Raw genomic sequence first — 19498 nt, 5'->3', positions numbered from 1 at the left:
AGGAACCTTTGGAAAATTAAAACTAATGCATCAACTTTCTCACTATCTATCTTTAAGACCTTGGGATGAGATTCATCAGGATCCAAGGATATAACAGTTTGCAATTTGTCTAACAATTTGTACCAATTCCCTGGTGAATGTAATTTTCTAGAGTTTCTCCCTCCCTTCCATTCCTGATTTACAGCTACTTCATTAATTTTACTTATATATTTTACAGTGATGGAGAACATCTGTTCAATTCATCCAACATCCCTTAATCTTACATTACTACAGTAATTCCCAGACTCCAGATGCTATGGTGCTTCGCATCATCAATAAAGCTCATTTATTTTTCTCAATACTTCAGGCTCTTGAAATTACTGTTCAGAATTTGCTACGAACCTATAGAATACCAGCTCTTGGCCGAGGCGAGGCTGAGCACCATCTGCAAACAGGAAAACTAGCCTGCTTCCACACTATAGGGATTCTGAGAGGTACAGTGCTCTGAATTTCAAAATCATTTTAAATAAATACCTTGTTAGAAAAGTAGTTTTGATTGAAAAATAAGAAACTAATTATTGTCTGACACAGGCAGATATTAAAATCATTTAAAGGTAAAGCTTTATCTAAGAGTTTGCCATGAGAAATTCCATGGGAGATGGAGACAACAACACATTTTAAATTAGTGCTCAATACAGACAATATAAATAGTTTAATGGCTAAAAAGAATTCCTGGAAAGACACACCGCAACATCGTAGCTGGGCATGTAAATAAAATATTAATTAAAGGAGGAATACAACTGATGAGAATAAAAATGCTCCCTATCACATTGAATACCATTCAAAACCAGAAGAGAATACTCAAAAAGAAAGAAATAAATCACCTTTATTGATAAATCTTTAACAAAGGTTTGTTTAAAATTGAAAGAAGAAAAAGGAGATGAAAGGAGTGTAAAACGTTGACTAGATAAAAGCTCACAACTTTATAAAGGAATATTATTCAATAATTAAGGAATAAATGATACAGTATCACATGAAAGTGGGAGGAATGTATACATAGAGTTGACACCCACATTAGCAAAGCAGGAAATGTCAGAATAACATTAAAAAGACCCTCTTCGTGAAACTTTTGAAGTATTTGAAACACTCAGTTAATACTTCTTAAAAGATATTTTCTACCATAAGAAAATACCTTTTTCACTCACGGCTTTAAAAGTAGAATTTTGCTTTCAATGTTGATGGATATTCTATTCTTAGATATTGTTATATATTTTGTTCTTAGATAGCCCTATATGTATGCAAAACTCAGAATAAGAAAAATTGATTAGTGCAGAACTGACTTCAATGGGACAAGAAAACAACAGGCAGACTGACTGGAACAAGAGATTGTTGGGAAAAACAATAACTGAACCACAGACTACCTTCAAAGGGCAGATGTTTCGGGTACAGTTGACGTATATTTCCTCAAATGAGAAAGGTAGGACAAACAAATCCAGAGTTCTCTGGATGATAAAGGAGGCAGAAACGAACATTAGAAAGAAAAAGTATGACAAATGTAAGACATGAAATACAATGTGTTCCCAATAAGAATACTGAAACTTTAAAGGGGAGGGGGAAAACTAATAAAAACAGGAAAGACGAATTACGAAAAATGACTTTCAGTTAACATAAGGGGGCAATCCCAAAGTTGTCTATAGACATATAAATAGTAAAGGATTAATTAAAGGAGGAGTGGGGCTGATGAGAGACCGAAAAAGGGATTTACACATGGAGACAGGGGCCTGGCTGCAGTGTTAAATTAATACTTTGCATCTGTCTTTACAAAAGAAGAGGATGCAGGGTGAAAGAGGAGGAAATGGCATCACTAGAATGGGTTCAAAATGAATAAGGAAGAAATCTTGGCTAGACAATTGATACTTTAAAGTTGACAATGCACTGGGATCAGATGAGATGCATCCAAGGGTTTTGAAGGAAGTGAGAATAGAAATCGCAAGGGCACTGACCATAATCGTTCAGTCTTCCTTGAACTCGGAGGAGGTGCCAGAAGACAAGAGAAATGCAAACATTATGGCCTTCCTCAAGAAATGATTATCCCAGCAATCACACATCAGTTTAACGTCAGTGGTGGAGAAGCTTCTAGAGACAGTTATTTAGGATAGAATAAGTAGTCATATGGAAAAGGGTAAGTTAATTAGGGAGAATCAGCATGGATATCTAAAGAGGAAATTGTGTTTATCTTACTGGGGTTTTTGAACAGAAAGGCTTGAAGAGGATAATGCTGTTGATGCATGGATATCCAGAAGGCATTAGATGCGGTGCCACATGACATGTGGGGAAAGTTAGAGGTCATGGTACAAAAAAGGAACAGTAGCAATGTGAATATAAAATTGGCTGACAGATAGAAAACAGGGAGTAATGGTCAATGGATATTTTTTGGGCAGGAGGAAGGTTTGTAGCGGAGTTCCATGGGGTTGTTATGGGCACTCCTACTTTTCCTGATACATATTGATAATCTAGATCTTGGTATGCATTAGATAACTTATGCTTGAAGATGGCATTAAACTTGAAAGCATTGTAAACTGTGGGGAGGACAGTGTATAACCCCAAAAGGATAATGACATGTTGGTAGAATGGACAGATGGTCATAGATGAGATTCAGTACAGAGAAATATGAGGTGGTGCATTTTGATAGGAAGAACATTAAAAGGTTATATAAAACTGGGATTATAATTCTAAATGAGTGCAGGAGCAGAGGGACCGGGGAGTATGCATGCATAGATCATTGAATATGGCAGGAGAGGTGGAGGGAACAGTTAATAAAACATGGAGTGTCCTCATCTTTATTAATAGGGACATAGAGTAAAGGACAAGGAGGTAATATTAACTTGTATAATGCACTTGTTAAACTTCTACTGGAGAATTATGTAAAATTCTGGGTGCTACATTATAGGAAGGATGTGAAGTTGAGAGTGCAGAAGTGATTTACAAGAATGCTTCAGGAATGAGAAACTTCAGTTATGAGTATAGATTGAAGAAGTTAGGACTGTATTCCTTTGAGAGAAGAAAGCTGAAAGGAAATATGGTAGAGCTTTTCAAAACTATGAGTGGACTGGATAAAATGAATAGGAAGAAGCTCATTAGAGGAGCAAGAGGGCATAGATTTAAAGTGGTGAACAAAAGAAGCAAGAGTGAGAAAATATTCGATCACACGGTGAGTAGTTAGGGTGTGGAATGCACAGCCAGGAAATGTGGTGGAGGCGGGTTCATTTGAGGCATAGAGAGGCATTGGTTGATTATGTCAGTAGACATAGTCTGCGAGGATATGGGGGAAAAGGAGTTGCCACAAGGTAATGATGCTCAGTTAAAGAGCTAGTACAGGCATGATGTCATCTTTCTGTGCTGTAATACTGCTGTGATTCTATGTTCTTAGATATTCTAGAATAGTTAAAACTAACATCCAACTGGATTCTATTGGATTTGATCTTGTGTCTTTTGATAGTTTTAGCATAGCCATATATTTATCTATTTAAGAAATGTATTGTTTATTAATTTCTGCTAATGAAGTTGTAATATTAGTAAATCATTTCATGTGTATTTACCTATTACTACTGGAATGAATCCAAATATCTGAAACACTTCCTTAAACAGGAAGGAATATTAAATCATTTCACATCAAACTTTAACATAGTTTTAAAAAATGATTAAGGGTGAAAATTCCCACAGCTCGCAACAGGCAGGGACCCCTCCCGCAGCAGCAGCAGGGACCTCACCGCCACCCCCTCCCACAGCAGCAGGGACACAGCCGCCTCAGGAGCCTTACCCGCAGAGGTGAGCCTGATATCAGAGATCGTCAAACTCCAGGAGACGATCGACATGTCCATCGAGGAGGCCCGGTCCAAGTGGGAGTCAAGCATGACCGAGAGATCAAAAAACTCGAGCAGTGCATTGGAGGGACGGAGCAATGGCCCACGGCCTCGCGTGTTCTTTACTCATCTGTGTTCTTTACTCTTTCTTTGGTCTCCTTTTTATAGCTAATGTGGTTTATTTGATTTGTGCGAGAGGTTTTTTCTAGAGCAGGGTTTTCTTTTTTCTTATTTAGTTGCCGAATACTTGCTGGGATTGTAATTTTGTAACTTCATATATTTGTATCTTGTATTGTTTTTATTAAACATACCCAGGTGTTGGTGGGGGGGAGGGGTCTCTCACTTTTAACTCTTGTTTTATAAGACACTTGAATTTATTTACTCCATTTTGTAATGCCTGGGCCGAGGGCAGGGCCCTAGCTGGAAGAGGTTATGGTTGGGTTATTGATAGGTAGATATGTCCTCTGGGAGCAAGGGGGAAAGTCTCCTTTCAAATATGTTTTGCGTTATTTTTATTTAGGAGTAGTTCTTAATTGTGTTGATTTAAATGTTTTAAAGAGTTTTTTTTAATTTGTGAACTTTCTATTGTCTTTATTCAATATCTTTTGGGTGGGGTTCTTCCTCTTCAGGGGTGGGTGGGGGGTCTTGGGCTTGCCTGGACGATCATGGCTAGCCATTCAGCTTACGTGGTGCACCTGGAATGTCAAGGGGAGTAATTCACCAATCAAGAAGGAAAAAGATATTATTAAGTCTTAAAAAAGAAAGGGTTGATGTAGCTCTCTTACAGGAGACACATCTACTTGATAAAGAATACTCAAAGCTACAATGGGGTGGGTTTGGTTAGGTATTCTTTTCATCTTTCAGCTCAGAAAGTAGGGGAGTAGCCATTCCTATTCAGAAGAATCTTCCTTTCCAAATGTTAAGCCAGATGAAAGATGAGTCTGGATGATATATATTGATCAACACCCTAATACACAAAGAGGAGTACGGAATTTTGAATATTTATTGTCCCCCGGGCCACCCTTTTAAATTTGTAACGGAAGCATGCAATTATAGGGGGAGATTTTAACTGTATTATTGACCTAGAGACAGATAGAATACCTGGGAGCACTATGGGTATATCTCTGAGATCTAGACAACTGGTGGATCTGAATAAGGAGCTAGGGCTAGTAAATGTGTGGAGGTGTCTTCATCCCCAGGGTAGAGTCTTTATTTTCTACTCTAACCCTCGACCCTTTTGAATTCGATACTGTCTTATAAAATAGGTAATATAACTATTTCTGATCATGCTGCAGTATATATGGAAGTCAGGACTAGGGATGATGGGATAGGTCCCCAACATTGGCGTATGGATCCTTTCTTATTGAAGGATAGCAAATTTATAAAGTATTTTTCGCAGGAATTCAAAACCTTCCGGGATATTAACTCAGGTACGGCCAGTAACCCTTCAATGATGTGGGAGACCACTAAGGCATATTCTGCGAACCGGAAAAGACAAAAGGGAGAGCAACAGCGCCTGCTCCGAGGCTCACTTGAAGGCAGCTGAGACAGCGTATGTTGATAGTAATGGAGGGCCTAAGCTACAAAAGATCACAGCCCTTAAGGCAGCCTTGAATACCGCACTTACCCAAACAGTAAAGAGGGAAATATTATTCGCAAAACAGAAATTATTTGAATATGGCGACAAGCCTGGCAGATATCTAGCGTACCTTGCCAGAAAGAAAAAGGCTCCTCAAGCTATTACTTCCATTAGAGAAAGTGCTGGTACCCTAACTTGTGATCGTAAAAAGATCAATACAGCCTTTAGAAAGTTCTATTTTGAATTGCATAAGTCGCAGGACTGTGGGGATAGAACTGGGAAGGTGGAGTCCTTTAAAGATTTGGCCCTTCCAGGCTTAACCTCTGAGCAGGTGTCGATCTTGAATGCCCCCTTGACAACCCAGGAAGTACAGGACGCGGTTAGGCAGCTTCAGAGTGACAAAGCGCCTGGACCAGACGGATTCCAGGTTGGGTTCTATGAAGAATTTATAGGAGAACTGGCCAGGCCACTCATAATTACTCACACAATCAGGGCTGCCTCCCGCCTTCGTTGAGAGAAGCAAATATTTCTCTCATTCTTAAGAATGGAAAGACCCCAGAAGATTGCTCTCATATAGACCAATATCTGTTAAAAGTGGATTTTAAAATTCTTTCAAAAATGTTAGCATTAAGACTGGAGAGTGTTTTACCATTCATTATAAAAAAGAACCAGATGGGGTTTATAAAGGGTCGCAGGTCAACTACTAACATTAGACGGGTACTAAATGTGATACAAGCCTGTCAACAGGGAACAATACCGGGTTTAGTTTTCTCCCTAGATGCAGGGAAGGCATTTGATTGGATAGAATGGCCATATTGTTTTTAAACGCTGGAAAGGTTCGGTGTTGGAGAGGTCTTTACGAAATGGGTTTCAGTATTATATAATGATCCCAAAGCAGCGGTGATCACCAATGGTTTAAGTTCAGATAGCTTTAGCGTTGGCAGGGACTGTTGTCAGGGATGTCCTCGTTCACCATTACTATTTACACTAGTGATTGAAGCACTAGAGGAAGCTATACAAACTGACCTTAATATAACGGCTCCGAGGGTTGAATCGGGCAAGCACAAAATTACTCTCTATGCGAATGATATCCTCCTTTTCTTAAGTGATCCTTTGACATCCGTGCCCCACTTAATTCAAGTGTCAATCTATTCAGTATGTTCTCGGGTTACAAAATCAATTTTATGAAATCAGAGGCTATGCCAGTGGGAGGCCTTGTCAGTATGTCCAATTTACCGGACGGATCTTGCTTTCCTTTTCGGTGATCACTAGAAAGTTTCCTGTGCTTCAGTATTTTTATCACTCCAGTATTTGGTCAGCTGTATAAAGTCAATTACGTACACTTATTAGAGAAAATGAGGCAGACCTTCAACACTGGGGAGATCTCCCAATATCCTAGCTAGGCAGAGTAGCCTTAGTTAAGATGAATATCCTACCTTGTCTTCTATATCCTATGAGAATGCTCCCCTGATGTTGCCGAGACAGGCGTGGCGGAAGCTTTACGGCTGGCTCAGCTCCTTTATTTGGAAAAATAGACCGCCCCTTATCAAATTAGAAAAGCTGCAGTCCAGTCCTTCCACAAGCAAGGGGAGGACTGGACTTTCCAGATTTCAGGAGGTATCAATTGAGCTCCTCATTATCTTATGTAGCTGATTGATTGTAGGTCACAAGAGACCCAATCGGGTTAAATATTGAGACCTCCCAAACAAAATGTCCCCTCAATCTATTACTTATGGACAAGATGAGAGTTATTATGGACTATTCTAAAAACCCTATTGTACTAAATACGATTAAAGCCTGGAGGACAATGCAACAAGATAAGGGTAACCTGCAAAAAACCTGCCCTTATACCCCATTGTGGGAGCATCGGGATTTTAGCCAGGTCTGACAGATGCTACATTTAAAACATGGGAGTCCAGAGGTATCGCCTGCTTGGGAGACCTGTTCGATGGGGAGGTTACGATGTCCTTTGAGCAGCTGCACCAGAAGTTTGGACTGCCTAACAAGGACCTCTTTCAGTATTTTCGAAAACAAGACTTTATACAAAAGATGACCACACTGATGGTCAATCCTTACAAATCGGATAGGGAAAGGAGAGTGCTATGGCTGATGGGGCCACCCTCGGTCAGTACTTTTTATCATTCACTATACAATAAGGTCTCGAAGGACATGGAATGATTATATAAAACCTGGAATTCAAGAATTAGGGCTGGAAATCGCTTTAGAAATGTGGGAGGACATCTGGGAAAATGCCAGAAATCTCTATTTGTAACAGAACTCAAGCTATTCAATTAAAGATACTCCACAGGGCTCACATGGCATCTGAACGACTCAAAATTCAAGGCTGGAGCATCCTCAATGTGTTCTAAATGTAAAATAGAAGTTGGCACTCTCACGCATTGTCTATGGATATGCCATAAGATCCATAGCTATTGGGATAGAGTAGCGAATGTCTTGACAGACACTTTGGGTGCGGAGATTAGATCGGATCCAATGTCCCTACTTTTGGGCTCTCCAAAATTTTCCCTCCCTGGTTGTATACAGGAGGAAATTATTTACTATCCTCTCCTTTTGTGCAAGGAAATATATTTTAGCGAATTGGGTATCCGAAGGTCCCCCAGGATTTTCAAACTGGCACAAGATAGTCATGGAATATATCCCCCTTGACTTCCTCACTAATATGGTGCACCAAAAACAGAATTATTTTATAAAACATGGCAGCCCCTTTTGAACTGTATCGACACAGATATTTCGGCCATATTGTCCAGGGCTTTTGTTTGTTGTGGTAATGGTTCTGGCTGGTTCAGGGGCCCCCCTGGGAGGAGGGATCCTCTATAAATACAGGTTCTATTATGGCTTAATGTAAATCTATTTTGAGCATGTATCTAGTTATTTAATTACTTTGCTGTTTGTAATGAATGAAATCCTATTTTATGTTTTGGTTGTTTGTAGAATAGATTAGTAGTTAGTAGGGTTTTTTCCTTTTTTTATTCAATTTTATATTGGTGCTGTTATCATATTGTAAAGTGGAATACACTTGTTTGTATTATTTTTGTAAAAAATCTTAAATTTTCTTTTTTCAATAAAAATACCTATAAAAAGAAAATCCTTATATGGGTTTGGCAATTATTAAGAATACAGCCTTTCCAAAATTGCAAACATAGCAGGTTCCATATACCAGGGATTGGTTATCAATCATTTTCATCAACAACATTGAAAGTTCACTCTTTGAAAGCAGAGGTTTTATGAAATACCTACTTTACAAAACTGCCTAAGTTAATGACATTTAGATAAGATGAATGGTCTCTGCGGAGCAGAATTGTTTTAAAATTGCATTTTGTTTCTTACTCAAAGCTCCAAACAGCCCATTGATTCTTTTTATTGATTCTAGGTAACAATCCATAACAGGCTAACGTAATTGCAAATTTATATGATCTAACTTGTAACTTTACAAGACAGATATAGTCGAGGAAGACCATTTAGTTCATCAAATTTCATAAATAATCAAGAGAATAATAGTCAGCTTCATATTTCATGAAATTGGAGTTCTTGTTTTAAAAGATTATATTGTGATATTGAAGGAAAATTAAAAGTATACTGTAAATGAACCTTTGGAACTCATTTGACAATTGCTAATGAGACTCAAAAAGTGCAGTGCTGGAAAAGCACAACAGATCAGGCAGCATCTGAGGAGCAGGAGAGTCAATGTTTTGGGCAGAAGCCTTTCAGAAATGTTTTCCCTCTCAACAATTGTTAATGAGACATTATTAGCATACAGCAAAGGGGATGGAATAATGAACATTATAATAAACTGGATTTAGGGAGAACACAGTAGAAATTAAGGTTAGTTTTTTTTTCAGAATATTGGAGGGATGCCCATATGATTCATTTCCAGGGTCACTGCTTCCATTGTAGGGAAAACCCTAAACACACAGTTAACGCTTGAAAATTTTATAAGCAAAAATGAAAGAATGGGTGAACAAACCTTCTATAAACAGTACTTTGCAAGCAGGAGACTAAGTATTGGTATTATTGCCATTATAAGGTGAACCTCAAAGCAAAATTCAGTTGTCCCTACAGGTAGTTAAGAGAGTTAGTGAAGTGACTTACCTGATAAATACTCCTGATTGTCGTGAGAAAAATCAGTTATGTCACATGAATATGTTAAAGCGATATCATCACGGGAAAAAAATAAGATAGGACAAATTTGTCAGGTGGTAAGAGTGGTGGAGAATGAACAGGGACAGTAATAGTGCAGGAGACACAAAGCAAACTCCTACAGTTCAACTAGCCAAAACAGAAATATTGGGACAGACATTGTCTTCTTTTATTTAGAGGAAGGATAATGTTACGGTCAAATATGGCTTTTTGGATTGTAGAATGAAATCAGTAGAGATATAGCAGGAAGGATGATATGGCATAGCTAGGTATGAAGTGACATAGGAGACACAATGCTGATAAAAACAGCACTAAAACAATTGAGCTCAGAAAAACAAGCTCAGGTAAAAATGCAAGATTCAATACATGATGGAAGATCATTTGATTGAGCCTAGCCAAAGTAGCTGATGTTCCCTGGTGATGTTAATTCTTAAGCCAGATGGATTAATTAGATTCTGCATGGACTGCAGAAAAGTAAATGAAGGAAGGAAAACAGATTCAACCCAATTCCTCAGAAGATTCTAATGATAGGATTGGCATTGCTTCATTTCTTTCCGAGATTTATCTGTCGAAGAGGTTCTGGCAAGGGTCATTAACATCAACAGCTAAAGAGATGTCCTTTGTTATACCAAATGGGCCATATCAATATTGAATAATACCATTTGGATTTAAAAACATCCCTGCTACATTCAACAGATATAAATTAAATCATACCTGAAGTATCTAACTGTGCAGTTTATTTAAATGATGCTGCAATATATAATAACACTTAGTAACAATGGGCTGTTTAACCAACTTTTCATAGCTGGATAAGTAATAAATCTGGCAAAAAAAAGTGAATTTGATAAAGCATTAGTAACTTACATAGGATATTTCGTGGGTGAAATACAGGTGCCGCCAACAACAGCAAAAGTGAAGGCTCTGGTACTCAGTGGATTCAGAAAATTAAACTGGAAATCATGAGGTTTTTTAAGAACATGTGGATTTTAGTAGAAAGTTGTGCCTTACTTCAGAACAATAGAACCTTTGACATATTTATGTTCAGGAAAATAGAAAAATATTAAACAGCCTTTGAGGAGCCAAAGGCAAAGGCAATCCTAATAAATGAATCAGTGTTTACTATCCCGGACTTTACATAAAGCTTTTAAAATGATAATTGTTGCTGGTGTCTTATGAGTAAGTGCAATCTTGTGTAAAACGGATGAGTCAGGAATAAAGAATCAATTCTAAGAAGTTAAACCAGTATCAGAGGAAGTATTGTAGAGTAGAAAAGGAGACAAAGAATTATTATTGGCTTTTCAATACTTAAAGTCTTTATCCAACTAAGTCGTGGCACTGCTCCACCACTGGGGTGGACAGTGGTTTGCACTGCTGCCTGGGTCCCAGGTTCAATTCCAGAGGGTCAATGTGGACTTGTTGGGCTGAAGGGCCTGTTTCCACACTGTAGGGAATCTAATCTAATCATACTTTTTCAGAGAAACGGTTTAGATGGGACACAAAGGAAATCTTTGACAGATAATCTCAAAAACTCAATGAAGGTCTGCTGTTTTTTAAAAAAAGGGAATTAATTCCCAATTACAATCAAAATGCCGATGGATTAAAAATTTCAATTGACATGTGCAGTCACTAAGAAAGAACAGTGAGAGAAATAAAAATAGAGGCCGCAGATAATCAGCATCCATCACCATTTCTACCAGCTGACAATCAATGGCTTCATTATGTGAAAGTGCTGAAGACTAAGTTTCAAAAGTCATTTCTCAACTCCAAACCAACATTAACATCTCACTTAAGCCAGGAAGGAAGAGTCATCCTTGACACAAGGAATTACTGATGACGACGATGATTGGTGACGACGACGAGTGAGCAAACCAGTGCAAAACAAATTCTGGGCAGTGCAGTTTTGAATGAACTGGAGTTTTCAGATCAGGGCCAATGGGAAGCTTGTAAGGAGAGCATTGGAATAGTTAAATCTAAAAATGTGCCAGGAAAAGGAGGAGCAATAAGGATTCATCCTTGGAGTATTCCACAGTTAATGAAGCAGGGAGGAAAATAAATCATTGCCGAAGGAGCTCGAACTATAATTTAATAGATAAAAGTGGAAGACAGCACAAACGGGAATAGCTGGAGGAGGTTGTGGAAATGAGGAAGAAAAGTGCATCTCAACCAGTTACAGAAGGTACTGGAAGGGATTTGCTCAGGGTTGTTTAGATGCTGTGGTGACGATGGAAGTCTAACTGAAGAGATTCAAACAGGAGACAGCAGGAAAGATTTTGGGAGATGACAACACCTTGAAGGAATCAAGACGAGGGGTGTGTTGAATACAATATGGCAGTGGTTGAGGACAGTGGGGTTGAGTGTGGATTCTTTGAGGTAGAGGTATGAGATTGACTTGCAAGTCAAGCATGGAAAATTAGTTACTCAACAATTTTGTAGGTAATGGAGTCAAGAATAGAGATAAGTCCCATGAACAAAGGGGAGCTCAGGTGCTCAGGGCAGAAATGATAAAGATATGAGATTAGTGGTCAGGCTTACTGATAAATGGAAGAGAGGGAGGCAGAAGAGGGAGCTGACTGAATGGCCTCAATTTAATGGCATTGGAGTTTATAAAACTCCCTCATAATTACTACCAGTGATGTGAAAGGATGAGGGGGTTAAGGCAGCATTTGTTACCAGAGAAAGAACTGGAATTTTCCCCTTCCTCCTCTCTGCAATTTTGGAGTAGTAACTAGTTTCAGCAGAGGGGAGTGAAACCTGATATTACTTGAGGACTTGCAGGGGAATCTCAAGGTGCAATAAAAGTAGGTATATTCAAAACTTCACAACAGCGAAAATTGCCAGAATTGGAAAAAACTAAAAGGTCAAACTGAACAAAGTGTAGGGTGATGTAATGCTTAAACAGACAGAGTAGGAAACATATATCAAATGGAATGTTAAAGGGTAACAGGCTGCACTTTAAAGTGCAGCAGTAAGCAGTTTTCAGTAATTGAGATGTCTAAAACATGGACCCACACACAGATAAATTAAATGTAAAATTTAGAATAAAAACACTAAAGTTCTGAGGCTGAGGAATTCACTTCCAGGATTTGTGGGTGATCTCAACAGTTGATATGTAATCATCATAAGATCTAAGGAGAGGGGAACATAGTGGACAATGTGATGACTATTTGCTTGCAAAAAGGGGAAGTAATCAAGACAGACTGGGAAAGCCGAATTACCAGTTTCCACATAACCTGCTCTGATATTTATTTTTCCAGTATTTACTAATATTACCTTATTTATTTTAAATTGATCAATTATTCAGCTAAAATAATAAGTAAAAAAAACCATCATTTCAATGTGTTAAACATTTGCCCACTATCAGTCATTTCTAGGCTTTATTCCCAAGAGATATATGATTAAGCCATTGTTCTGGACATTTTAATCATATAACAGAGTTCCAGCGTAACACAAGAGTGCCCTCCAGTGAGCAAGTTATTAAATGGCCAGATTTTCCATTCCATACTTATTCTCAAAAGTACAGCTTTGCAAACCAAAAAGAATTAAATTTCATAATATAAACACAAGATTTAAATTCTATAGCATAAATGTTATATTGGTAAAACTTCAACTTCTTCCGAGTTATTAAATGTTCCAGATTTCATTTCCCGGTGGTAGAGGATAGAAACCCATAGATCAATATCCAATTTCAGAGTCTCAACTTAGCATTAACTTATAAAATGAGGCTTTTTGTATAAAGTAAGGCAGACGAAAAAGTTGAGGAGTTTAAAGTTTTTTTTATATAGAAGTACCAGTTGTGCAAAATAGATTCGTTAGACATTTAAAATATTTATATTTTTAAGGTTAGATTTAGCATGAAAGAACTAAGTGGGAAATATTGGAGTATGAAAGAAAACAATCAGTGTAAAAAGATTATTAATGCTTATAGAAATACATATATCTGTATAATATAAAAAAGTTGCTAAAGTATGTGTTGGTTCTTTATAGGTGAGACATAAACTTAGCTCCTCTGGTCCCATGGACAATGGGCAACATGGCTGAGTTACAAGCCCAACATCATTGCAATCTGTTTTGCTCCAGCCCAGTGGTGTCCCACTTTTGGGAAACCCTCCTTAAATGCAATTTGTCAGGTCTTCTTTGGCCAACATCTTTTTCCATCTGGCTATAACATGAAACTTAGGCATACAGATAGCCCAAAGATCATGAAGCAAGGATTATTTGTTTCACTGACAACATGAAGGGAAAGTTAAAAGGTTAAAGTAAGAAAACAAAATATTTATTTGGAATTAAGTCTGCAGCTCACATATGGTCGAAGAAATCTTTCATTTGTCTCTCTCTCACTTTCTGACAAAATATTTTTTTTCTCCACAGTTAGATCAACTGCTTGAGCAACCTTGCTCAGTCTCTATGCTCACCTCCATTATACACTTGCCTGCTTGACTTTCGCCATTGTGGCAACTAGGCATAGTATACAGTGACCATTTACCAGATCAGCAAATTCAATTGAGCCATGATAGAGCACATTATGGGCAGCATTCACTTCTTCCATCACCTTTCTGTGCAAATGGTAAGAGGTGGTGTAGTATCCAGCATTCACTTGAGTGGACCTTCTCAGCCTATTTTTGTACTGGCACTTTCCGTGGGATCCAGGTGCTGTGATGGATTATCCACATAGGGGTTCAGGTCAGTCAGGTCTTCAGGAATAATGTCAGATATTTTGCTTCAGTTGCTACTTCCCAGCAGATCATTCCTTTGCCACCTTTCAGGTCAAGAATTATTTCCCTTCACTAGGTATAACCTCCACGATTCCTCATCACTACCCAACTCCCCTCCAGTCATCGCATTTCAGGTTCTGCATTGCTACTGAATGTGCTTGACTCCACATCATCCACCAGACTTTTGACCTCAAAGCAACTCCCCTGTGTGAACCTAATGTCAAGGCTGCTGTCCAGCTATCAAATCAACAACATAGCCGTGGCTTATTATATCCAATTACTTGACAATTTACTGGAGCTCTGGAATTCCGGATATCCTTTATTGCATTCTGACACCTGGTAACGTCTTGAGGATTAACCTCTCACAATTGGGAAGGTCAGTCCAGCCAGCCTTGCAGTCACTCGTCCATTTTCTACCAGACATTTGTGTCTCAATCCTCGTGCATGTCATCTTGAATGCTGGCTTAGCCTCATCTAATCTGGCAGCATCCAAGAGGAGAAATCAAAGTTAACATTTCTGGTCCAGCGACTCTTCCTCAAAACAGATGGTAGCTAGGAAAATGTTGCTTTATATTAACCGGACACAGATCGTTAACTTTGATTTATCTGACAAATGCTGACAGACCTGCTGAACTTTTCCAGTAACTTTTGTTTTTGTTTCTGATTTTCAGCATCTGCAATTCTCAGGTTTTATTTAGCCTCCATCTGATGTTTGGTTAATCACTCTGACTTGGTTACCAACAGGTGTGGTAAGCCTAAGGAAATGATTTCTGTAAGGACTGGATCTCAGAAGAATAGCCCATGGATCAATGTGGGATGCTATTATAACCATGAACCAGCTTTTGAAAGTTCAGTCCACTTTTCTTTACTCTTAAATGGCAAGGTGCACAGATAATATGGATTTGTTCCTGATCTTCCCACCATGAAGTGGGCTTTTGCTTTTAGCAAAATATTTGTACTTAACAGAACTAGAAATGGATAACCTATTACTGAAATTTTCAACAAATGTTGACTCTAGCTCCAATTTGATCTTGGTTAAGATGCAGATTATGACATCTATACATTCAGACCATATGCAAAGATATGATTTCATGAGCATGTTTCTTATAAGAATTCTGCACAATAGCCTGTGAGATATCCATCACCATTTTCCTTTCTGTGCAAATGGTAAGAGTTGGTATAGTATTCAGCATTCACTTAAGAGGACTTTCTCAGCCTGTGAATATCAAACTGCAGACTACGGAGCTATTATACAAGGTTTGCCCCTGAAGCTTACCAGTTGTAAAAAATTCCAGATATACATGATTTTAAATAGGCACATGTTACTTGTAATTAATCAAAAATTATACAAACAGGTATAAATAGAATTGTGAGAGACGATTTCGGTACAAATAGTTAAGATGTGCATGACCTCAGAGTCTAAGGGGAATAGAGCCGTGGGGGTAGGGTAAAACATGCTTCTCTATAATAAAGGACGAGACATCTGCTGCTACAGAGTAGAAAAACAAGTCCTTGATTGATAAGACCACTAACTCTGACAGAGAAGAATAAGTCCTTGACTGATAAGACTACAGGGTAGAAAAACAACTCGGGAAACTGTTGCAGACTTTGTGAGAATGTGAACCTCGTGACTCTTTAGAGCTATAGAGGGGAGGGACTTGTACTGTATTTAAACAGAAACATTGTTAGCCTGGCGCGCCTTTTTTTTTTCAAGGGTGCCCAACTCTGCAGACTTGTTAATAAAACTTTGTTTTCCTGAATGTGTCTAGAGCGATTATTGAGAAGCGATTTTCGTTTCTAACAAGAATTAACAAGATTATCAACTCAAAGTTCAACTTAATGTAATATGTTGGAGTTTTGACAACTCATTGTGATCTGGAGATTGTGAATCCTTGGTCTTAGGTGTCTGGCTGCCAGCTGCTGCCATTCAACATCACCGTATAACCATCATTAATTTCCTTTCTCAGTCTTTGTGTTGGAAATTGCAAATGAGTAGAGGCAGCTCAGACCAATGTAACATCATGTTCAGTGATGACTTTGTATAAGCTGAGCTGGTTGCACATTTTAGAACATTTATATTTGTAATTAGATTTCTAAATGGCAATCTCCACCTAGATTTCTACCTGCTCATCCATCATCTATCTTTTTTTATGCTTGAAGAATGCCCTGCTTTTCAGAATTAACTAGACAATTGGTTATTAGACAGATCATTTGCATTTGCCTTTCACACATTCATTTTATTGGCTCCTTCTACATTAGTGCTGCATGAAAATTCAGCAATATAATGTGAGAATCTCGCTATGCTGAGTTCAACAGTTGAGGATCATTGATGATAGTACACAACAAACAAACATTCCACAAGACCGTTTGAGTAAGGATGAAAGGACATCAAAGTGAGAATATGCACTCCAACTTAATGCACAAATCGTTAAAACAGTCTGAAGGTGAACTACAGTCTCTTGTCAAACATTATTTGTTATGCTACACAAACTGAATACAGTCGTCACCGAATCAGTAATGGTGACACAATATTATGCTACTAAGTCATGGATCACAGGCATGTAAGCTTCACCACACACTTGAATAAGTCACAATGAATGAATATTTTAGTTAACTTCCTTAATATTAACAGGTCATCTTTAGAAAATAGTCTTTTGCAAACTTTGCAGTTATCTTCAGCAGTTGCCTATTGCAATTGTCTACACCAGCTCTGGGCAAAGCTTAACAGATTTACTTAGAATTTAACTTCAACAAATTAATTGCATTATGTCTAATTTGTTACACTGTAGTGCTGTGATTTGAATCTCATGAATTTTGATAGAACATGGGTACCCAAGATTATTTTGGGAAACCAAAATGAACTTGTGTATTGGCACTGCATTGTGATTATGTCAATCCATGGTGTCTCGTAGACTGCACCATGGAGCATCACTTGCTGAGGATATGTTATAATATGATAAAGCTCTGAAGGCTGATGCTGCCAAAATTGTCACCACGCTCTTGCAACTACGTGCACAGCTATCTAGGTTTTGACTGTTGCTAAGATTTTTCTTGGAGTGAAACGTGAGACCTGATAGTCAAAATGTTCAAATAAAAGCCCAAAAGTTAGCATTTAACTTACAGGCAAAAAAGATGCTTAAACTAGTGACAGAATTTAGAATTCAAAAGGAGGGGAATGTGCTATTACTATAAATTAGCCAATATCCGTTAAAGAAAAGATTGCAATAGTAGAAAGAGAGAAATGAAGGGAAAAATGAAGGTGGAAATAGAAAAAGCTTGAATTAGCAAACGACGAGAAAGTAGTCATTTGAATGGAAATGGAATTTAAAAGCTTCAATTCTAAAGATGAAATTCAGGGCGTTCTGGTAAATACACTTATGAATGTTTATCAGAATATCAAACTGCAGACTGCAGAGCTATTACTCAAGGTTTGCCCCTGAAGCTTACCAATTGTAAAAAGCAGTTGAATTTAAGAAACCCAATCAGGCATTTGTAGAATTTGCCAGAGAAAATTAAATGTTGATCACAAAAGTTAGAAAAAATTGAGATTGAGAGATATTATGGAAGAATTCTGAAATAACATTCCAGTAACCCTTAAGACTTAGATCTTTTGGGAGCTTGGATCGTCCTCTAAGTGGCAGGAGGTCTGGCAGATACCTCACCACACAGACAGTTAGAGGAGGAGAAATGGTCACATGGTTCCCAGTTCACAATACTAAACAAAAATTACTTTCACTTTATGAAAATCAGTGACAGCTCAAACAGCACAAATATACCAACATTTAAAAGAGGAGAAATCTCAAAGTGATGCACAAAAGACTTCTATTTCAGATTGAACAACGATATTGCTGTAAATTAAACAAGGAACACTGCAGTAATGCCAAAGGAATACTCAAAAAGGGTGAAGCAGGAAATATAGATATTAAAACTGTAGCAGTGGCACAGGTTTTCACTCAGAACTTACAGCTCACCTGTGATGGCACCAAAACTTCTCAAAGGTTGTGTGGATTATCATTTAAATTTTGTGATTGCAAAGAAGATTCATATATGGATCCCATGTTTGGAGAGGATTGTACGAGAGAATAGGATAAGCAGTTTGCTGCAAAGGTCAACCTGTTAAACAGATACTGGCAGATTCCATCAACTTACAAAAGCTTTTTTTTTTGGCTGTCACACGGGTTAGAATACAAGAACCAGGAGTAAGTGAGGTCTGCAGATGCTGGAGATCAGAGCTGAAAATGTGTTGCTGGAAAAGCGCAGCAGGTCAGGCAGCATCCAGGGAACAGGAGAAACGATGTTTCGGGCATAAGCCCTTCTTCAGGAATGAGGAAAGTTTGTCCAGCAGGCTAAGATAAAAGGTAGGGAGGAGGGGCGTCGGAAATGTGATAGGTGGAAAGAGGTTAAGGTGAGGGTGATAGGTCAGACTGGGGTGGGGGCGGAGAGGTCCCCCACCCCAGTCTGACCTATCACCCTCACCTTGACCTCTTTCCACCTATCACATTTCCGACGCCCCTCCCCAAGTCCCTCCTCCCTACCTTTTATCTTAGCCTGCTGGACAAACTTTCCTCATTCCTGAAGAAGGGCTTATGCCCGAAACGTCGATTCTCCTGTTCCCTGGATGCTGCCTGACCTGCTGCGCTTTTCCAGCAACACATTTTCAGCTCAAGAACCAGGAGTAGGCCATCTGGCCCTTTAAGTCTACTCCATCATTCAATAAAATTTGACTGAAATTTGTGGCCGCAGCTTCACTTACCCACCCGCTCACCATAACCCTTAATTCCTTTATTGATGCAATATTTTGCCATTTTGAACAACAAATGCACAAGCAACTTCACAATGACTAAACAAAAAAGTCTTCGAGGGATTATGAACTGTGTTGTACTGTATATTCAGCCCATCCTGGGAGGTATATTTACAACACAAGCAAATTTGTTCAAAAGAACCAATGTGTTCATAAGCCTGGCAAGAGCGAATTTGCTGAAACAAAAAAGTAACCCATTTAGGCCACACTACTGGACAAAGCAAAAGTACCACAGAGAAGCAAAAGAATAATCATGTCCATGCCAAAGGCAAAATGTAAACCTTTGCAAGATATCAGCATAAGTGGATTTACAGACATATGCCCTAAATCTCAGCACATAGTGGCTCACTGGACCAAGTTTAAGAAAGCAAGAAATTTAAAAGACAAGAGAAAGACAGGATCTTTG

Source organism: Chiloscyllium plagiosum, chromosome 22 (assembly GCF_004010195.1).
Source record: "Chiloscyllium plagiosum isolate BGI_BamShark_2017 chromosome 22, ASM401019v2, whole genome shotgun sequence".
In the NCBI taxonomy this organism is placed as follows: domain Eukaryota; kingdom Metazoa; phylum Chordata; class Chondrichthyes; order Orectolobiformes; family Hemiscylliidae; genus Chiloscyllium; species Chiloscyllium plagiosum.
Note: the sequence above shows the minus strand (reverse complement) of the source record.